Here is a 23,506-nt window from a genome sequence, read left to right on the forward strand (position 1 = left end):
GAGGGGATGCGGGAAAACTGGGACACATGCACTCTTTGTTAGTGGAGTTGTGAAATGATCCAACTATTCTGAAGACCAATTTGGAACTGTGCCCAAAGAGTTATCAAACTGTGCATATCCTTTGATCCAGCAGTTTCTCTACTGGGTCTGTATCTCAGAGAAATCATAAAAGGGGAAAAAGACCCACATGTGGAAAAATTTTTATAGCAGCCCTTTTTGTAGTTCCAAGAAACTGAAAACTGAGTGGATACCCATCAGTTGAATGGCTAAGTAAGTTGTGGTATAAAAATGTAATAAAATATTATTATTCTATAAGAAATGAGGAGTCTGATTTCAGAAAATCCTGGAATTCTTACATGAACTGATGCTGACTGAAGTAAGCAGAATTAAGAGAACATTGTACTTAGCAACAAGAATATTATGTGATCAACTGTGACTCTTTTCAACAAAGAAGTGATTCAAGGCAACTGTTAACAGACTTGCGGTAAAAGGTGCCATACATCCTGAGAGAGAACCATGGAGACTGATTATGTATCAAAGCATAGTATTTTCATCTTTTTCATTGTTGTTTATTTGCTTTTTTTTTCTTTCTTTCTTGTGTTTTTTCCCCTTTTGGTCTGATTTTTCTTGCACAGCATGACAAATATGGAAATACATTCAGAAGAATCACACATGTTTAATCTATATTGGATTGCTTGCTGTCTAGGAGAGGGAGTGGAAGAGAAAAAGGGAGAAAAATTTGGGACACAAGATTTCACAAAAGTGAATATTGAAAACTATGTATGTATTTGGAAAAATAAAACACTATTTTTAAAAAGACAGTGACTAAACATTTTCATATTGAAAACAGCAAGATCTTACACATTTACATTGTGTTCATCTTTTCTAATGACTAATTGCACTGATGATAGGAATTTGTTGTGAGAAGGAAAATCAGGGACATGATTATGGAAAGCGAAAGCATCCTTAGCTCTCTTTGACTTTAGGTTAAAGTCATAGTTGACGACCAATTATGTAGTAACAATTCTACCTTGTAGCCAGACTCAGGAATAAATAATCAGGTGGAAAACAAGCCAGAAGGATTCCACCTTAAGGGAATCGTAAGGTGATCTTCCCAGCTTTTGCCAAGCTACAGACCTCCACCTGTAAAAGTTTAGGATCACATTTTTCTGAGTAGCTTATGACATTACTCTGGAATGATGGGTACTGACTTATTCCTCCAGAAAATCACATCAGAATTCAAAACTCAAAAGCAGTTATAATCTCAAGAGATTTTCTCTCAAATAGCAAGTCTTATCATCAGAGCTTTCAAGTGGGTTGGACTCTCAAGGATGCAATGGGGAAGAGATTAAGTTATCATAAGCCAAAAAGGAAAAGCTAGCCATTTAAACTCAACCTGATACAAAGACCAATAATTAGAAATCACCTCTTTATAATAAACAGACTTGCAAATCCTCAGCAAACCAAGTTGATTGTTTAGGAACTCCATAATCTAAACCATATTAAGGCTGACGACCTTGCTCTTAAGATGGTTAAAGAAACCTGGCAAGTTGAGAGGAACGCACATTAACCCAAGAGAAGGGTCTGAGCCTGTGGCTCTTGCTTGTAGGGCTGCTATGTCTGTGCTCTTTGACATCTCCCTTACCCTTTGAGGGTGGAGGGGAATAGACTAATTCTGATGAAAGCCCTCTTACCCTAAAGCAAATTGCTCTGAATGAGCAGGGATCATCAATTTTATATTTTAAGGTTATGACAATTTTAAGTGACAACTACATGATCTCAGCTATAACTTCCTTAAACTTATAAGTTGAGGGGAAAAATAGCTAAATGGCAGCTACAAAGCACACCATAAAACAGAACTCCACGGCAGTTATAGCTATTGCAGCTCTGGGAGTTCCCTGGAGGACGTTAGCTTCCCTCTCTTGTTCCCTTCGTTTCCCTTTTGTTTTAGGGAGAAAATAAGATAGAGGAAGAGAAAGAGAAAGAAGCCCTCTTTCCTCTATGTACTATCCTCCTATGGTTTGGGATTCTCTATTTTGGGATCCCATTAATTACCCATCATGTGACCTTAATTGAGTTGAATGCACTTCCAAATTACCTTACATAGAAAATCCTTTATCTCAATATTGGCATTACATGTTGGTCACATGTACAAAATCATATAAAGTTATCAAGTATGAAGCAATTATATCCAATAAAGGAATTAACATTCATACAGGATTTCCCTTATCCCAAGCACTTTTATAGTCATATGATCCTCATGACCCTGGAATGGGATAGGGAGTTTCAATTATCTTTTTTTTTCTGGGGGGAGAGAGTTTCAATTATCATCTCCTTACAAAAGACAGTGGTTTGAATATAAGAGTGGGGTTTTAGATTCTATCAAACCCTGTTAACAGATTAGCAAAGGCTTGGCTGCCTACTTAATACATTTTTTGGCTTATTTTGGGTGAATAGTAATTGATTTTTATTTATTTTTTTCTCAATAGTATTTTATTTCTCCAATTATATGTAAAGATAGCTTTTAATATTCTACCATGTACATTTTTTTCAACAGAAACATAGATAGTAGGCTTGCCAAAGACAGGCTGGCTGCCTCTCCTACTTCATACCAGGGATACCCAGACTCTCCAAGGCAGCAGTTGGGCAGAGGGTTGAGGGTGGGTGGTGTCTGGATCTCCCTTAAGCCACACCCCTCTCCATACATTCAGTCAGAATGGAGGAGAGAAGGTTCCCCATCTAGAGAGAGTTTGTGGGCCTGGGTCCCTAAACAAGGGGGTGAGGGGACCCTAGCGCAGGACCCTCAGCAAGTCCCTCAGTGGCCCAAAACTCCCTTCCCCCTTCTCCTCTCCCCCCCCCCAAGCCATACACTTTGGCAATAAGGAGATGAATAAGGAACAGAAATGTTGGGGATATCTGGGTATGGGCTACAGCGTCATCTCAGAGAATTTAGGCTGGAACCGTCTCCAAATCAATCATGGGCATTTATTTGGACACTTACTTAGAGTAAAAGGTTAACACCCTGTGAACTTCCTCCTTAAGGGAGAAGGGTTAACAGGGACATGGAGTGTCCTTATTTTTCCTTAAAATAAATTCTCCAGAGTGGTAACTAAAAACTTTTTTTGGGGGGGGATTCTTGGAATTACCCCATAGTCTCAGGGGCTCAATCCTGTAATCTCAAAATAACTAACTGCCAATCTCCTTAATGATTAATCGTAAAACCTCCAGAATCTGTTAAGGTGTTTTTAGTGGCTCTGCAACTTTAATTATCTAGCTTTATTTCTCTGGCCCTAACTTGGCCAGTGTTGAGACCACAGAAGGCTTTTTCCTTTTTTATTTCCCTTAAGGTACAAGATAGAAAGATATTGATGCTAATCAATCTTTCTCAATGTTCTTTAATTTTTTTAAAATTTTATTTATTTTCATTACGCATTGCTTTATGAATCATGTTGAGAGATAAAAATCAGAGCAAAAGGGAAAAAGCCAAGGGGAGAAAAAAAACCAGAAAAAAGAAGTGAACATAGCATGTGTTGATTTACATTCAGTCTCCATAGTTCTTTTTCTGGATACAGATGGCATTTTCTGTCCAGTCTATTGTTGGATCACTGAACCACAAGCGATCATTGCACAATCTCGCTGTTATTGTGTGCAATGTATTCCTGGTTCTGTTGTTTCCCTCAGCATCATTCATGTAAATCTTTCCAGGTCTTTCTAAAATCAGCTTGTTCATTGTTTTTTTATAGAACAGTAATATTCCATTACCTTCACGTACCACAGCTTGTTCAGCCATTCCCCAACTGATGGGCATCTACTCATTTCCCAATTCTTTGCCGCCACAAAAAGAGCTGCTGCAAACATTGTTGTGTGGAGGCCCTTTTTCTTCCTTTATGATTTCCTTGGGATACAGACCCAGTAATGGCACTGCTGGGTCAAAGTCTCCCAGTGCTCTAACTGCCAACTTCAGAAGTTTCTTTAGGCAGGCTGCATTTTAAGAGGTTTTAGAATCTAGCTCACTTGACATAGACATTCTGCAAACACAAACTATTCTTTTTTGTTTGTTTGTTTGTTTGTTTTAAGGGAATCAAAATGCCCTCTTATCTTTGCCACAAGCTAAAAAAAAGCTTCTGTTCCTATAGTGACCCACATCCTCTGGTGTTCTCAAAGGGAAGAGTGTCCAAATTGCAAGTGTCCCCAAGACCAGGCGTCCCCAGCCACAGGGCGTATGCTGAGCATAGAGCTCACTGAGCTGGCTACAAGCCTTGCCAGGGACTTGGGGTGCCCCAGCCATTGGAAAATGACAAAGCAAAAGGCAGCTTACCTTGAAATGGAGGAAGGAAAAGCCAGACTGTCCCTGTGCAGAGCTGATGAATGATGGGGTATAGAGTAACTGTCCCGATACAGGGCCACCAAATGATGAGGTACCAGGATGACTCTGTCTGTATCAGAACTTGCCATTAATAAGGAAACAGATGCCGTAAGGGAGGCAAAGTTAACTTGCTGCCATAGGGTGGGCAGTTCCTAATGAACCTGCAAAGAAGTGGGAGATTATGCCGTTGACTGGTGGGGCTAATCATAAAAAGAAGTTATCGTCCTCCACATGTGCAAGGATGTTTGCGGCAGCTCTTTTTATGGTGGCAAGGAAGTGGAAACTGAGTGGATGCCCATCAATTGGAGAATGGCTGAATAAATTGTGGCATATGAATGTTATGGAATATTATTGTTCTGTAAGAAACGAACAGCAGGATGATTTCAGAGAGGCTTGGAGAGACTTACAGAGACTGATGCTGAGTGAAGTGAGCAGGACCAGGAGATCACTGTATATAGCAACATCAATATTATACAACAATCAATATTGATGAATGTGGCTCTTCAGTCAACAATGAAGTTATTCAGACTAATTTCAGTGATGAAGAGAGTCATTTATATTTAGAGAGAGAACTGTGGGAACTGAATGTGGATCACAATATAATATTTTCACTCTTTTTGTTGTTTGCGCACATTTTTTCTCTTTCTTATTTTTTTTTCCTTTTGGATCTCATTTTTCTTGTGCAGCATGATGTTTGTAGAAATATGTATAGTGGAACTGCACATGTTTAACATATATTGGATCACTTGCTGACTTGGGGAGGGGGAGAAAGGAGAGAAAAAATTAGAACACCTGGCTTTGTAGGGGTAAATGTCAAAAATTATCCATGTATATATTTTGAAAATTAAAAGCTATAATAATAATAAAAAGAAGTTATAGTCCTAATAAATATTAACCCAGATTATTTTCTGTGTTCATAGACCAATCCCAGTTTTTTTAATGTACAAATACATCTTTTAATAATAGTTTTTTCCCCCAAATACACGCAAAGAGAGTTTTCAACATTCACCTTTGAAAAGCCTTGTGTTACAAATTTTTCTCCCTCTCTCCTCTGCATTTTCCTCCCTTAGACAGCAAGCAATCCAATACAGGTTAAACATATACAATTCTTCTAAACATATTTCCATATTCATCATGCTACACAAGAAAAATCAAATCAAAAGGGGGAAAACACAAGAAAGAAAAAAAAAACAAGCAAAGAAACAAAATAACAAAAAAGGTGAAAATCCTATGCTTTGATTCTCATTCAGTTTTCTGTGGATTCAGATGGCTCTTCTCATAACAAGATTATTGGAATTGCCTTGAAACATTTCAATGTTGAAAAGAGTCAAGTCTGTCACAGTTGATCATCACTTACTTTTGTTGCTGCATAGAGTGTTCTCTTGGTTCTGCTCAATTCATTTAGCATCAGTTCATATAAGCCTTTCCATGTTTTTCTGAAATCATTCTGCTCATCATTTCTTATAGAACAATACTACTCCGTTACACTCAGACATTCCCCAATTGATGGGTATCCCCTCAATTTCTAGTTCCTTGCCACTATAAAAACATTTTTGTACATGTGGATCTTTTTCATTTTTTAAAAATCTCTTTATCTCTTTAAATCTCTTTAAAATGCAAACAGACTGCTGGATCAGTTTGTATAGTTTGTATGTACAGTTTAATAGCCTTTGGGCATTGTTCTAAATGGCTCTCCAGAATGATGAATCAAATTCACAATTCCACCAATAATGCATTAGTGTCCCAGTTTTCCTACATTTCTTCTAACATATATCATTATATTTTCCTGTCATCTTAGCCAATTTGAGAGGTTTGAAGTGGAACCTCAGATCAACCCCAATTCTTTTTTGACACCAATATCACCATCTCAAAAAGATTCTAAAAATAAATGTGTTTTACTTTCTTTTGAATAAAAAGGTAATCAAAAGACTATATGACATAGTGGATAGAAAGTTGACTTTGTACTCAGAAAAATGTAAGTTTAAATTCCTTCTTTTGACAAATACTGGTAGTCAAATGATGGCCCAATCACTTAATCCCTCAGTTCTCAATGTGACTCTGAACTGCCTGAATCAGTAAAAAAGGAAGTTTCTTCTTCTGGGAGTTCCTATACCAATGAAATCATAGTTCTGGTCACCAGCCCCTCTCATTGAATACAAATATTAAATATCTTAGATGCAATTTTAAGTGAGATCAAGGAGGGATTATGAAAATAGCCAGTGATGGGCAGTACAATTCCAAAAGTAATTTTGGAATCCCAACAAAGAAACAAAAAACAGAAACCCCATAGTTCTAGGAAGTCAATATACTCTTCCTTGGCAATTTTGAACCTTGGAGAGTGTGGTTGTGAGCCTTTTAGAAGTGAGCTGAGTTTGGAATGAGAGCAGCTTTAGAAAGCCTAGGAATTTGTCTCAGTTTCATTTCAGGATTCAGCTGGTTCTGCTTTAATCTTCTAAAGACTCCGCTTAGTTCTTTTCTTATGGGATTCACAGATCCAAACATTTCACTATTTTGTGATTAAAAACATGAAATTCAATGTTTCTGTGAAATGTTGACACTGGGTTCCTCCATGAGGCTCATTTTCTCTGACTGTCTCATTTGATACAACCTTCCTCTTCAACTCTGCCTTCAGGCTTCTTTGACTTCCTTCATGTCTCAAATAAAATTCTGTCTTTTTTGTAAAAGCTTTAATGGTATATATATATATATATATTTGCCACATATGAATTGTCTTCCTAATTATACTTTCTTATCATTGCATCAATTCATGGAAGGCTTCACTATTTCCCTTTAATACTAGTGCCTTCCTCTATGATCATCTGCAATTTGTCCTGTGTGCGTCTTGTTTGTTGTTTGCATGTTGGTTCCCTCCTTGGATTGTGAGCTTTGAGAACGGGGACGGCTTTTGTTTTTCTTTGTATCCCAGTGTTTAGAACAGTGTCTGGCACATAGTAGGTACCTGACAAATGTTATTGATTAAACTTGACTTGTTGGCAGATATTTCCATCTATTCTAAGTCTTGGAAACCAGTTTCCCGGGAATTTTCTTTTCCATGAAATTAACACTTTTAGAAATGACATTAGCCAACAATCTGCTCTTTTGACCATGATATTCCATGGACGAGTCTTAACTTATTAACAATAGTTTCTTTTCTATAGATTTTTTTTATGTCGATTCCTTCCTCTCACTATTTCTTTGTTTTATCAATTTAATTAGCATATATCTTCATGGGAGCAGAGACTTTTAGAGCTGAAAGAAGGGTTGTCACAGATCCTAGCTCAGCCCCCTCATTTTACAGATGAGACCAAGACTTCTTGAGGGAAGTTAAATGACTTGTCTTGAGGTCACCCAGTGAGTTGGTGGTGGAGGTGGGACTTCCTGACTGTAATTATAAGATCTAAATCTTTACTGGAAGAATCTTTGCCTGCATGTGCAATCAAACTTCTAGGACTCCAATTACCTGGAATTTCTGAGTCTCTCAATTTTTGTTAGGAAAGGAGAAAATTATAAGAAACCATTCAAAGTAACTCAAAAGACATTGTCAAATATGCCTTCTACAGCTACAACACAGAGTTGTTAGATTAGAATAAGATGTTTACAAATAAGCACTTGATAAACATTAAAGAACTCTATAAATACCTGTTATTATTACTGGTATAGACCAGTTAAGAAACGACATAAACACACAAAAGATTAAATAGTTCTTGTTGAGGATCAATAGCTTTCTTTCTTAAGCATACAGGGAGACTGCATGATAATTATCCAGCAAAGGAGTTTTATTAGCTGAGTGGAATGCCTGAATTATTCTTTAGGGGGCACTCTAATTGATTTAACAGACCAAGTTGCCTCCTTAGTCTCCAGCTCAGTGAGAGGGAATGAGATTAATCCATTTTCCAAGAAGCTATATTATCCCTGGTGGCCACTAGAGTGTGCCCTGCTTTCACGTACCTAGGCTACTCCCTCAATGAGGAAGACCTGCATGATATAAAAGAAGCTTTGTTAATTCCTTTCTGACCAAATCCCAAATTAATCTAGGGGATGAAATGAAATATTAAAACGTGAAAACTATATATATAATATAAAATAATATATTGTTGTTATTAATAATATAATAAAATATGAAACCTATTACCTGGATCTTTAACTCCACACTCCTCCCTCACCCAGGAAATAGTTTACTTTTTTAGTTCTTTTCTTATGGGATTCACAGATCCAGACATTTCACTATTTTGTGATTAAAAACATGAAATTCAATGAGTTCCCCAGAAAAGGGAACCATTAAAAATCACTTAAAATCAATTAAAAAAGCACTGAAAGAAGAGATAAATTCTCCTCATCTTGTCAGCCTCTTCCCAAGTTTGTCTACATAGATGGTAGGAAGTTCCCAGACAATGTGCACCTGTGGTTTATATAAGGAAGAGATTTAAATTTTCCTTCATCAGAGACAGGTAGGCAGCTCAGTGACTAGAGAACTGGAAGACCTAAATTCAAACCCCATTTTCATACTAGCTTTGTGAATGGACAAATCACGTCACTTCTGCCTGTCTCAGTTTCCTCAACTGTAAAATGAAGATAATAATAGCATCTTCCTCCCAGAATTGTTGCAATGAGATTACATTTGTAAAGTTCTTGGCACAAAGTAGCTTCTCCCTCCTTCCCCCTCTTCCTTTCTCCCTCTTCTGTCAGGTTCATAACTAAAAGAAATATGGTGGCTCCATGGGATTGCCTTTGGTCTTTATCATCAGAGTTGCCCTGACTTCCCTCAAGCTTCTTAGAGCTTAGGGATCAGCAGCTTTACCCTCTGCCTCCAGTTCTCTCATCTTGAATAAAATCCCAGACCAAAGTAAGAGGAAGAAGAAAGAGAGGGTGAGGCAATGTTCCTTTGCCTCAGGTGCAAAAAAACCAAAGAAACAAAATGAGGATTATTGTGAATTTAGATAAAAAAGTTAGAATAATTAATTTCCATTCCAGGGTCACCATTAATATTTTTAAAATTGTTTAAAGCTGACTTTATTTGTATGAAAATTATTTTATAATTGTGTTCATGTAACTCGAATTTGTCTTAGCAGGTAGTATTTTATATTGTCTATAGTGATTTTAAATGAAGTTTCTCTTTTTCTTGTGACTGGACATTGTTGGTAATATATAGAAATGCTGATGATTTATATGGGTTTATTTTGTATCCTACAACTTTGCTAAGGCTTTAATTATTTCAACTAGTTTTTAAGTTGATTCTCTAGGATTTTCTATATCATTATATCATCTATAAAAAGTGATAGTTTTGTTTCCTCACTTACTATTCAAGTTCCTTCAATGTCTTTTTCTTTTCTTATTATTAAAGCTAAGATTTCTGGTACAATATTGAATAATGAGTGATGATGGTTATCTTTGTTTCATTCTTGATTTCACTGGGAAAACTTATCCCCGTTATAAAAAATGCTTGTTGATGATTTTAGATAAATGCCACTTATCAATATAAGGCAAACATTTATTGTTGTGCTCTCTAGTGTTTTTTCTTAGGAATGAGTGTTTAATAGGAATGTTTAATAATGAATGTAAAGGTTTTTTTCTGGAATTTATTTATTAGTTATAATTTGTTCTATGAAGCTGGAGAGAGGAGTCTTTGGAAAGTAACAGTGATGTAAAAAAAGCAGGAAAGAGGGAAAACATTCATAAAGCTTTTTTTAATTTTTAATTTTTTAAGAAAACAGTGTCAAGATCGAAAAGTATGACAGCTGTGATTGGGTATTGAAATCACCAGCTGCAGTTTCAGTAAAGGGAAAAGTTTGCCTATTGGGAAATAACAGTTGCATCAAATTTATGTAACAAGTAGGTAATCAGATGATCTTAAAAATTTTATATTATTGATATTTTGTTTATACATCACCTTTCCCTCCAAAACAATCTCTCTGTCCCCAAGAGTTACCCTTGTAACAAATAATAGAAAGAGAAGTGGTGTGTGTGTGTGTGTGTGTGTGTGTGTGTGTGTGTGTGTGTGTGTGTAAAGCAGCTTGGCAAAATTAATCAGCAGATAAAATGTGTTTGACAGTATATATGATATTCCACATCCATAGTCTCTCATCTCTGCAAAGAAGGAAGGGATGGACATTTTCTTATCTCTTCTTTGGGGCTAAACTTGGTCATTATAATTATACAGTATCCTACAAAGTGAACAGATTTTTATCCTCAAACTTCAGTGCTTTTTTAACTGTGATTTTTAATGGTTCCCTTTTCTGGGGAACTCATGTAACTGTTTTTCTAAATGACATTCGGAAGATTGCTGCCATTTAACTCGTTAAATAAACTCAGTCGTCCCCATAGATCCACATTCTCTTTTAAAAACTGCAAAAAATAAAACACACACACACAAAACCAACCCAAAAAACAAAACAAAACAAAACGCCAACAAAAAACACAAAACAAATAAAAAAACCCCAAACCCCAAACACATTTTAAATGATTTTTTCTTTCTTTCCTCCCACTAGCGGTAATTAATTGTTCTTACTGTTTTCACCTCTTCCTCCTTCTTGCCCCTCTTCTCTTTTTTCCCTCCTCCTCTTTCTTCTCCTTCCTTCCTTTCCTCTCCTCACTTCTCCCCTTCCCTCTTCTTCTCTCCTCTTCTTTTCCCTCTTCTTCTTTCATCTTCTCTCTCTCTTCTTCCCCTTCTCTCCTCTTAGATAACTCTTAGTCTGATTATATAGGCTCACAACTGAACACCATGTGATTCTAATGGCCAAATTTGACTTCCAGGAAGAGACTTAAGAATAAACTTTTTTTCTTTCTTTGCAAGAAATGGGATGGGGGGGGGGAGAGGGATGAATATGGATATAGAATATTAAATATATCATCAGACTGGATTGCTAATTTGGTTAGTCTTACTGAATTGCATTTTTCCTTCCTCTTTACAAAAATTTCTTTGATAATAAGAATGTCTCTCGACATTCTATTGTCTCTCGAGGAAAAGATAGGGCTATATTAAGAAACAAATGAAGTTAGTGTAAGAACAAAAGGTATCAATGCTATTTTAAAAAATACTGAAATTCAACTCAACTCCCCCCCCCCCAAGAACAACCAGATTGTTTTGGGGAACTTTGTTTTTCAAACCTGCTTTATTCTTGTATGCTTTTTTCTTTTGAAAAAATTGTCTTTTTAAAAAATTAATAAAAAAATGCTTTCCTTACCAACTCCAATGGAGAAAAAAGAGAAACAGATCACTTGTAGCAAATATATGTAGTCAAGTAAATGAAAATTCCCACATTATTCCTCTCTAAGAAATAAATGGCTCTTATGTATCCTGAGCCCGTCCCCTCTGACTGGAGGTGGATAGCAACACTGCACAAATTTTTCAGGCCTAAATATGCGTCATTTTTATTTTACAATAAATTTTACAATATTTTATAATAGTTGGGTCAGACAAAGTTTAACTCACACAAATGTGCTGGGGGAAATTATTTTTTTTGGTCTAAGTGTAAACATTTTCTCTGAAATAGAAACTGAAAAAAATATATACACACAAGAGAATAGAATTACTGTTGAAATGTACACAAACAAAAGGTGTCAGAATCAACAGCTCCGCTATTTTGGGTTTCCTTTGAGCAGAGCAACCTCATTTCAACCAGAAAGATTTCCATTCTCTCTTAGAAGCTTCTATGGGGTTCTCGGGGATCCGGGCTCACCAGTTACCTACAACTACTGGGGCAAATAGGGGAATAAGCGATGGTGGAAACAGAAGCTGAGGGAGGCAGGTTGTTTCCATGACCCAAAGGGATCAGCTTGTAAACCACCATCTGTTCAGTGAAAATGGCTGTTGGGGCTGAGGGGGGAAGAGGATACACAAGCAGAATGGAAAGAGTTCTGCTTCTCCTCCCCCTTCTCTCTACTCAGCATCAGAACTCTTCTTTTCAAGACTGGATCAAGCGATAGAAGGTAAAGACGGAAGGGTTGGTGGAGGGAAAAGGAATCACAGAGGCATTTAGGTCAACCGGCACATCACCTAAACTAGGTGGCTAAGTGGTGGAGTGAATAGACTGCTGTACCTGGAGTCAAAAAGTCCTGAGTTGAGACTCCAGCTCAGGAGCTTCCTTTGACCAGTGAATTTGAGTGAATCATTTAATTTCTCTCAAGCCTTAGTTTCTTCATCTGGGAAATTTAAAAAAATTAAATTAGATTAAATTTAAAGTTAAATTTAAAAAATTAAAACATTTACTTAACAGTGTGATCCTGAGCAAGTCACTTAACCCTGTTTGCCTCAGTTTCCTCATCTGTTCAAATCAGTTGGAGGAGGAAATGGTCAAGCATTTCAGTGTCTTTGCCAGGAAAACCCCAAAAGAGATCATGAAAAGTTGGACACAACTAAAATCACTGATCACAACAAAAAGTTTAAAATTGCACTGATTCTTTTGAAATAACCCTGTGTATAATACAAATTAGTTCACTAAGTAATGGGTCCCAGAGAGCAGACCCTTGAGGGAATGGGTCATACTTTGTGGGTTGAAACATATCCAGGAAGAGAGTCAGGAACATGGAGTCCAGTGGAGGGGGTTGGACTGGATGGTGTTTGAAATCTCTTATAACTCTAAGTTTTTAGCATCTGGGTTCTGCTCCCATATCCCCTTCACCCCTTCTAGCCTCAGTAGTTAAGGAAATATGGTGCAATGGAGAGAGCACAGCTCTTAAGTGTCAAAAGACCTGAATTCGAGTCCAGATTGCTATTTATCAGCTGTTCATCCACGCACATTTTCCTAGACCTGCATCTTTTAAGTCTTTTTACAAATTTCCTAATTTGTAACATGGGGTTAATAGTCATCATCACTGATTAGACTGGGAAGGGGTCTGAGAGGTCAAGATTTAAGAGGAGGAAGCTGAGCCCCCAGAGGCGGGAACATGCTCATAGGGTTTTGAAGCCCTTAAACTTGGATGGGGGTGAGGGGGAAGGGAGAGAGTAATACAGCTAGTATCATTATAGGGGGAGGGCAGGACGAGAGGATTCTATCCTGACTCATAGTTTGACAGCTGGGCCATCAGGAACAACAAAGAACTTTTATTTAATTAGATGACAAACTACTCAAAAGAGCATGACTAAGTCAGTGCACTAGGGGGTGCTGCCTCTATTTTTTTCACACAGGGAATTTTTTTTTCTCAACTTAATTGGGCAGAAATGAGTGTAATGGACAAGGGATGTCCCTTGGGCAGATTTTGCCTTTGGCTCTGCTCTTCACCTCCCCTGCCGCCCAGCTGACTCCCATCCTCCTCCTGTCTCTAACCTCCCACTCAAGTCTTCCCCACTCCTTCCCCAGCTCTAACCAGAAGACACCCAAGAAAGTAAAGTTCCCTAAAGTATTGATAGGTGATTACAAGAGACACCCCTCAGGGTCATTTGAATCCTAATAGGACAATCAAGACAAAGGAATTAATCTTAAATCATGTAATTTCACTAAAGGTATGGGGGGGGACATTTTAAATTAAAGAATGGATGAAATGATCACTTATTAAGCATTTGCTATGTATAAAGCACTGTTATTTTGGAATGACGTTGTCTCTGTCGTGCCACTTACTTCTCTGGTCCTCACATCCTATGTAAAATGAGGGGGGGTCAATTAAATGACCTCTAAACTCCAGGATTTATGGTGAATTAGTATGTTTATTGATTGTTTAGCCTGGAAATTTCCTGTACAGAGCAGATCATTATCTATCCATCATCTCTATAATTTTTTTTTGTTGTTGTTGTTGTTGTCCATTGTTTTTCCTTAAATCCTTCCCAGAATGCTGTGAATTCACAAAGGGCTGAAGGTTTTCTTTTCTTTTCTTTTTTTTTTTAGTGGAGAAATTTTGTTTATTTCTTTTTCTTCTTTTTTTATTATTATAGCTTTTTATTTACAAGATTTATGTATGGGTAATTTTTCAGCATTGACAATTGCAAAACCTTTTGTTCCAACTTTCCCCTCCTTCCCCCATCCCCTCCCCCAGATGGCAGGTTGACCAATACATGTTAAATATGTTAAAGTGTAAGTTAAATACAATATGTGTATACATGTCCAAACAGTTATTTTGCTGTGCAAAAAAAAAAAAAAATCGGACTCTGAAATAGTGTACAACTAGCTTGTGAAGGAAATCAGAAATGAAGGAGGACAAAAATAGAGGGATTGTGAATTCTATGTAATGATTCATAGTCATCTCCCAGAGTTCTTTTGCTGGGTGTAGCTGCTCTATTACTGCTCTATTAGAACTGATTTGGTTCATCTCATTGCTGAAGAGGGCCAAGTCAGAATTGATCATCATATAGCATTGTTGTTGAAGTATATAATGATCTCCTGGTCCTGCTCATTTCACTCAGCATCATGTAAGTCTCTCCAGGCCTTTCTGAAATCCTCCTGCTGGTCATTTCTTACAGAACAATAATATTCCATAACATTCATATACCACAATTTACCCAGCCATTCTCCAATTGATGGGCATCCATTCATTTTCCAGTTTCTGGCCACTACAAAGAGGGCTGTCACAAACATTCATGCACATACTTTCCCCTCTTTATGATCTCTTTGGGATATAAGCCCAGGAGTAACACTGCTGGATCAAAGGGACTGAAGGTTTTCTAATGATGGTTTCCAAGTAGTTTTTGTCACAGAAGGACTCCTGGCCTCCAAAGCTTAGATCTTTGGGATTATCAAACTAGATCATTATAGTCATTTGTCGGACACGAGTCCTCAAACTTTTAAAATAGGGGGCCAGTTCACTGTCCCTCAGACTGTTGGAGGGCCGGACTATAGTAAAAACAAAAACTTTGTTTTGTGGGCCTTTAAATAAAGAAACTTCATAGCCCTGGGTGAGGGGGCTAAAAGTCCTCAGTTGCCGTATCTGGCCCTCGGGGCCGTTGTTTGAGGAGTGAGTCTAATCTTTTCCACTGTAACTCCCCGGCAAAGCATTTGGGCTGTTGAATCTTATTCCCCTTTGCTCCCATCCCCCGCTTGGCTGCTTCCCACTGTTATATGGCCACGATGAGGGGAGCAAGCCCCCGCTGGTAACAGCCACAAAGTCGGGCTCACGGCGCTGCTCCAGGGGCGCCCTCCGCGGGAGGGAATCCCTCCTCCCCCTGGACTCTGCCTGCTAGACGCCGATAAGCATCTGGTGAGCATCTTCCCTTGTTTGATGCCTCCTTCCCCTTTGATGCTGATACGTGTCACGTCCTCGAACAACACAAAGTTCTCTCTTTTGAAAGATTCTTACACGAGCATAAGCTGTACCCGGCAGACAGCTGGCCCGGAGCGCTCGCTTACCAAAGGCTGGTTAAAAGGGCAGCAACAGCAGGAGGAGGTGGGCTCTCTGCGCTCCTCTGCGTGATTGTGTCAGAGTACAGAAGGGTGGCTTCTGAGGAGAAACGCCAGCGGAAACTGCTTAAACCGTGACAAAAGACAAACAGCTCCGAGAGACTTAGAAACCCTAATCAACCATGATTCCAAAGAATTCACTGCCCAAATTCAAATAGAGAAGAGATATTCTCTCTGTCTCTGTCTCTGTCTCTGTCTCTGTCTCTCTCTCTCTCTTCCTTCCTTCCTTCCTTCTTTCTTTCCTTCCTTCCTTCCTCTTTCCCTTCTCCTTCTTTTCTTTTCTTTTCTTTCTCTTTCTTTCTCTCTTTTTTCTTCCTTTCTCTCTCTCTTTCTTTCTTTTTCTCTCTCTCTTTCTTTCTTTTTTTTCTCCCTTCCTCCATCCCTCTCTTCCTTCCTCCCTCCCTTCCTTCCTCCCTCTTTTCCTTCCTTCCTTCCTTCCTTCCTTCCTTCCTTCCTTCCTTCCTTCCTTCCTTCCTTCCTTCCTTCCTTCCTTCCTTCCTTCCTTTATTAGTTTTTTCCTCATTGTGAGAATTTCTTTTGCTTGACTATACACATTTATAATAACTTTTGTTTTTCTTGTGTTCTCAATTGGGGGAAGTGAAAGGGAGATAATTGGAACTTGAAAATAAAATAAAATTGAATTTAAAAATTTAAAAATACTAGGAAGCCCATTCCATTTCATGGTGACTTATTATCATGAGATGATATGCAGAGGCACTTGGTAAAACATATCATGTACCTGTTGGTCTCCTTCCCCTGTGTTCAGTAAGGGGATTCTGACTATGGATTTTTTGGGATGAATGTATGGAAATGAAAGATGGCATAAACATTGGCAGTTGCTGCGGTCTTCTATGTCACCTGGCTTTGTGCATGTCTGAGTAGCCTTGCTCAGAGAACAAAGTTCTGGGTCTGGTGCCAAAGACTTGGAGTCAATGTTGACTGGGTTGCTTCCTATCCTTTGTGTCTTTGGACAAGATACTTACTCTTGCTGAGCCTCAGTTTCCTCATCTGTAAATATAGGGTTTAGGCACAATGACCTATAAAGTTCTTTTAACTTTAACTTTTAACTTGAATTCTTTTGAAATCTTTCCTGCTTTGAGATGTCTTAAAAACTTGCTCCATGAGGTCTTGTTAGAAATTGATCCCTCTGATGTGGATTTCTTCCATGTGGATTTGGTCAGATCCGATTGCTCATCCTGGCTTTGGAATCGTGCGTTCTCTTGTCCCAGAGACAGATGGCAAGGAGACAAGTGGGTTTGTTCCATGCTAGTTGCTGATGAGGGAAGATGACTCTTGAAGGGCAGCCAGACCTGTTCCACTACACAGTGGTGATGTTCCCACTAATAAGGCTCTTGGGATGTTTGGAGTGAAGAGAGACGGCCAAACTCAGAGTAGGAGAAGCTGCATTTAGAATCCTGATTAAGATCATTGAGAAACAGCACAATTCACTTGACAGAAAACAGAATTTGGAGTGAGAGAAGACTTCAATTTGGATCATGCTATTTCTGCCTCATGGTAAGTTACCATGGCATCTTAACTTCTGTGAACTTCAGGTTCTACATCTCTTTAATGGGGAGTCCAGATCGGGTGACTCATGAGGTCCCTTCAAGCCCCGAATCTATGCTTCTGGTCCACTGCCAGTTCTATCCTTCTGTACAAATCATTTCACCTACCTCAGTTTCCTCATCTGTGAAAATAATACCTATAGGTGTGATAGAGTGGTGAGGATAGTGCAGAAAGCAGGTGTCAGGTATTATTATCAGCTGGACTCCATGCCATTCTCTCTTAAGCTTTCTTTTCCCCTTGTTACTTGTGATTTCCCTCTCCTCTATAATGTCTTACAAAGAAACTTTTATATTTGAAGCGGATACTGCCATCGGCTGCTGTGTCTCTCAGCTTGGCACAAAGATAAGAACTTTGCTGGCTGATGTGGGTTCCGGATCCTTTTGAGTCTCTTCATTGTGGTTGCTGTTTTGCATCGGTTAAACATTGCTCACAAATGACGATTGTCATACTCGCTGTCTTTCCCTTCGTCCATTGCCTGTTATTATTATTACTTTTCTTTGAATAGGTCAGGTTGGAGTTTCTTTCCCAACCTCATTCCTCTCCTTGCCTTTCTGACTTTCCAGGATTTCTTTCCCATGTTGTAGACATCTCTTTATCTGGAAATTAGCTCTACTCCTAGACTTCACTTATTGGAAGTAACTCAGTAATGATCTGGGTCGTTCTTCCTAGAATCTTCAATTTAAGGAGAATGTCCAGGACAAACATGCTTTCATTTTTCTTCAGATTGTACTCCTAACTCTCTGGACTTTTTTTTTTTTTTTAACAATGCACCTACTTTTCTATTTTGGAAATCTTCACCTGTCTCTTTCCCTTCAATCTCTCCTTTTCAACTCCCTTTTGTATGTTGTCTTGCCCCAAGAGAAGATAATCTCCTTGAAGACAAGTATTATCTTCCTTATATTCCCATATTCACAATATTTAAGCACAGTGCCTGGCACATAGTAAATGCTTGTTGATTTGATTCAACTTAAACTGCTCTAACTTCACCATTTTTTCATCTCATTGTTTATCTTTTGAAGGCATGAGTTGCTGGACTTGGAGCTTTATAGTCAGTTAATGCTGAAAACAATCAGTTTTGTGCAATAAGCATGATTAACCAAGTTTAACTCATCATTCAATTTAACAAACATTTGTTAAATATGGAGTGGAAAGGCCCCAGGATTTGGGTTCAAAGTGGCTTCTGCCACTTACTGTGTGACCTGGAAGAAGTCTTCCTGCTGCCTCCCCTGACAAATCCCACCATCTCAAGGGAAGATTTTACAGGTTCATTGGTATCTGATAGATAGGTATCTATTTATGGCTAGGAGGAACATAGGGCAAAGAATCTGGAGGGGGGGGGTTAGCACACAAGGTCCTGTCATAACTGCCTGTGGACAAGATTCTAGAAGGAATCCAAAGGGAAGTCCTTGAGTACCAGGGCAGAAGAAAGTCTGGGATGTTACTGAGAGAGTAGAGAGAACACCAGGGGCTCACTTACTTTCCTCTCATCATCATTCCCTACACTGGAGCAGTTCAGGTGCTCTGGAGAGAGTTTTATAAAGAGGAATAGGGCTGGTCTCTCTCAGTCCCAGCTGATTGTTTTCTCATTTCTGATGTCAATCAATCAATAAATGTTTATTAAGTATTTCCTCTGTATCAGGCACTGGGAGAATGTAATGTTTCATATTCCTCAGTGAGTACCTAGGAGTTTCTAGTGTCCCAGAGTTTAGAGAAAGGAGAGGGTATTAAGCAAGCAAAAGGGTGTGTCCTTAGTGCAGAGACAGTGGAAAAATACTAGATCTGCAAAGAAGCCTGAGTATTTTCCAAGTCTTTTATATTTGGTGTTGATTCGAATCAGTCAGTAACTAATATCTAAATCAGAAGGATTATCCAAGTGGGGAAAATCTTCCCTACTCCCTGCCAAAGTTCTAGATTCTCTCCCTGAATGCCAAGGAAAGGGTCCTACCAGCCTTTCTCTTCTCCTGCCCCTAAACAAAGAGGGACCTACAGCTGAGATGTGTGACATCCTGTTTGACTCAAGTCTTGGTTACTGAGGTTAATCTTTTAAATGACAGGAATTACTTTCAATACAGTTTGTGTACTTAGAAACATCCCTGAAAATGTGTGTATGTGTGCTAGCAATGTATGGAAACTTCAGTCAGAGCATGGGACACATATGGTCCAAAAGAATGATTGCATTCTCCTAAAGAAATGAGAAATTCAGAGAAATCCTGGAAGACTTAAGTGGTATGATGCAGCGTGAAGAAAATAGAACCAGTGAACACAGTACTAGCAGTAACATAGACACAAGAACCTCTGAAAGATGGCTAAATTCAGATAATCTAATCTCAGTGGACATTCTCGGGACCAGAGAGCCAAGGATGTCATGCACATCCCTTCTCTTGGTAGAGAATCTGGTCACTAGGCAGAGGGTTGTCTACATTTTCAGATATGTTTGCTTGGATGGTTCCTTAAAATGAAGTGATTTTTCCTCTGTTGCAAGGAAAGACCCCGAGTATATATAGGGAGGTAATATATTGGAAATGATGAGATATAAAAACAACAAATCTCCAAATAAAAGATATCATTAACAGCAATGTAAAACTTTCAACTGGGTGTATAAAGCCTTGTAAAGCCAGCTCTTAGAGTCTCACTTTCAAGGTTAACAGGCTAAATGTCTCTTCTGTCCCAGCTCCAGCTTAAAAATAAACAGATTTGTTACCATAGTGGCCACTGGATGATTCATTTGATTTTTTTTTTTTTTTAGCTGTAGTCACTTGCCACAGATAAAAACACCAAAGACTTTCCTGAAGCTTCTATAAAAAGGAGAATGGCTGGATTGAGAGACATCATATTCAATACACTCCTTTGGTGGTAGTAAGACAACTAGGCCAGAGCAAAAGGGGTAAATGCAATGGGTATAGCACTGGAAAGGGGCGTAGCCTTCACCCCTTTTCTATTTTATTTTTTGAAATAAGTTTTTTGAGGGTACCTTTTGTTTTTATATCAGAGTAATTTCTAGATATACTCCATTTCCCCCAACAAATAACCTTCCCTTGTTACAAAGAAAGCAGCCCAAACCAACCGACACAGTGATGTGCATTTGATAATGTGTGTGAGATTTTGCAACCATACCTCTTTCCTGCAAGGAGGGAGGGGCTTCCATGTCTCTTCTCTGAGACCAGTTATGATCAAAATAATCACTCAGTGTTTGTCAGCTTGGGTTTCTTGAATGGTCTCTTAGATCTACTTGAGGACAGCAAGAAATGTCTTTCTTTTCTATTTCTTTTCTTTTTTAATTTTTAACGCTCTTCACAGGACCTGGAGAAATGCTCCTTTAAAATTGAACTCCCATTATTTTAATGGTTTATATTCATCTCGTGCTTGAGAGTTTACAAAATATGTTTTTTTGGAGACAATCCAGCAAAATAGTAGTTTTAGAGATGGTAAAATTGAGGCTTACAGAGAATGAAACTATGTCATGGGTCTCCTAATAATGATCTTGTCTTTTAAAAATCTTCAAGGGAGAATTTCCATCAATTCCAGCTTTATGTAGTTCTATGATTTGGGGAACTGAAGTCAGGAGACCAAGGCTCAAGGACCAGGAGAGAACCCCAATGAGACCTCAGAGGTTATATAGGACAGCCCATCCCTACCCAAATATCCCCATTATGAATGGTCATCCAGCTTTTGTTTTAAGACCTCCAGTGAAGTAAAGTCAGCTCCTGGGGCATCCAGGTCATTTCTGCATAGTTCCATTCCCTGTAAATAGAACCAAAATCTGATTTTATGCAACTTCCTCCTATTGCTTCTCATTTTGCCTTCTGAGGCCATAGAGAATAAGTCCATCTGTGTTTCTAGACTCTTCCTAGAGAGTGTCCTGTAAGCACTTGAAGATGACTGTCATTATCTTCCTTCTTCCAGCTCCCTTCATCCCCAGTTCCTTCAGCCACCATCCTTTGATGATGTAATTTTCTGTCTCTTTCCATTCTGGTTGTCCTGGTCTGATGGACACAATCACACTCCAGACCTGGAAGAGAACTTAGAGATCATCTCCAAACCACAGTAAGGAGGAATTTCTCCTAGGGTGACATAACCTCTTCCTATACAATGATACAAACTAGTTATGTGGCCTGGGGCAAGTGATATATTTGCTCTGAGTCTAAGTTTCTTTGCCTGTAAGATCAATTTAGGAACCCTCCAACTATTTTGTGCTGATTTTAGAGAGACATGGTGTGTATGGATTTATATATATATATATATATATTTGTGTGTCTATATGTACATATGTTTATATAGACTTAAGTATGTATATAAGTATATATATGTATATATTTGTATATATATGTGTGTTTATGTGTATTATCTCTCCCCAATAGAATGTAAGCTCTTCAAGGACAGAGAAAGTTTCATTTTTGCCTTTGAATTCCCAGCACCTAAGAAAGTGCCCAGCACATAATAGGTCTACAATAAATGAATGCAGATTGATTTTTACTTCATGAGATTTGGGGGAGGCTATAGCAAAACACAGGAGATTTGTAATTTTACTGGTATGGATTCTTCATCCACCACCAGCAGATTGTAGTTGACTTCTACTTTAAGACACAAATCAGAACTAGTAGAAAGTGTGGGGATCCCCTGAATTAGCCTAGAGTGGAATTTTACTAGTCCTGTCCCCAGCATGGGTTTGATGGTCCCCTAAAAGAATTCCTAATACTTTGTGAAACTTTATATGTGACTTGTGATTGACTGAGAAACTTCAGAGAGGGGAGAAATGGAGAGAGAGAAACTGGGCAAGAGGAGAGAAGGCACAGAATGCTCCTAGAGCTATAGACATGTGTAAAGCAGCCAGGACTTCAACATAGTTTCTGATAAATCTCCATGCTTACAACTCCAGAGATGCTAAGAGTGGCTTGCATGGGTGAGATCATTCTTTCCCTTGGCTGAGATGAAATTTCCTCTTCTTCCCGGATCCCAGAGCCCCCTAATTCTTGTGTATTTTATCACCTAAACTAATCTATATGACTTCCTTAATAAGATTTTACTGTTTGCTTTAATAAATGTTTCCCCTCTCCCCATGATTATATTTTGTGTAATAAATGTATGCTGGGAAGGGGAAGCCAAGTCAGCCAAGATTAATGGTTACCCTCCAGTCTGGGGTTTGCTTACTTCCTTCCCACCCCCCTAACGAGTAACCAAAGAAAGCGGCTTTTATCTTGAATGCTAAAAAATCTGCCCAGTTCGATCTCACACATCTGGTGTGTAATGGGTAGGTGTAATTCTGGTTACAACATCTTGAGGAGGAGGGAAATGGAGGCGTGATTACCCAGTTAAGACCATTTTTCTGCCTCCCACAGTGATGGGATTCCGGTCTCCTTGAGACTTCGGAGAGTGCCTTTATTAAAAATCCTTGGCTCAGGGCGCCTTAGTCACATAGGTCTTATAAGTTACCGGAGCGTTGCGGTATGTCTGAGGCTCAGATGCCAGTCACTGTGTTAGAGCCATAACTCTTAAGCCCAGAGCTGCATCTAGGCTGAGGGAAGCATGGACGGGATGGATTAACTGACTCCATTTAGCCAATGACCTACAAGGAGGGGAGTCCCGGTAGAGCGCCCTGGTCAGTCTTGCTGACTCAGTCTCCCCTCTCCTTATTTGGAAAATTGTTAGGGAAGCAATTTAAATCCGGGTCTTCTTTCCTGAGAAATCGCCCTCCCTTCTGTCTTGGGTGCATTGGCCGTGTTGTTGGGAGGTGGTCTTGTACCTATTGCCTCATCTGCTCTTCCCAGACAGCCTTAGATCCCATTGAGGAAGCAGGAAAAGATAGCTGCTGATCCTTATAATTGGTTTTCATGTATGTGTAGAGATAAACTCCTTCTCATCCCCACTTTATGTTTTTTTTTTTTATTCCAACAGAATAAAATTCAAATGCCAGTTTTTTTTATTTTTAAAAAATGACATATCCCCACTCCCATATTATCTCATCCTAACCCTAAAAGAGTCATATTCTTAGAGTGCAAATTGCTGATATACAAATCATAATTGCAACTATCCATATGGCCAAATCGATAGAATTGCAGCTATCTATATGACCAGATCATTATCTATATGGTCAGATTATTACAACTGCAACTATCCATATGGCCAGATTGATATAATTGCATGTTTATTTATGGGCAGATCGATATAATTGCATGTATCTGTATGGCCAGAATGATATAATTGCATTATCTACATGACCAGAATGATATAATTGCATTTTTATATATGGGCA

This window comes from Antechinus flavipes, chromosome 2 (genome assembly GCF_016432865.1).
Source record: "Antechinus flavipes isolate AdamAnt ecotype Samford, QLD, Australia chromosome 2, AdamAnt_v2, whole genome shotgun sequence".
NCBI lineage: Eukaryota > Metazoa > Chordata > Mammalia > Dasyuromorphia > Dasyuridae > Antechinus > Antechinus flavipes.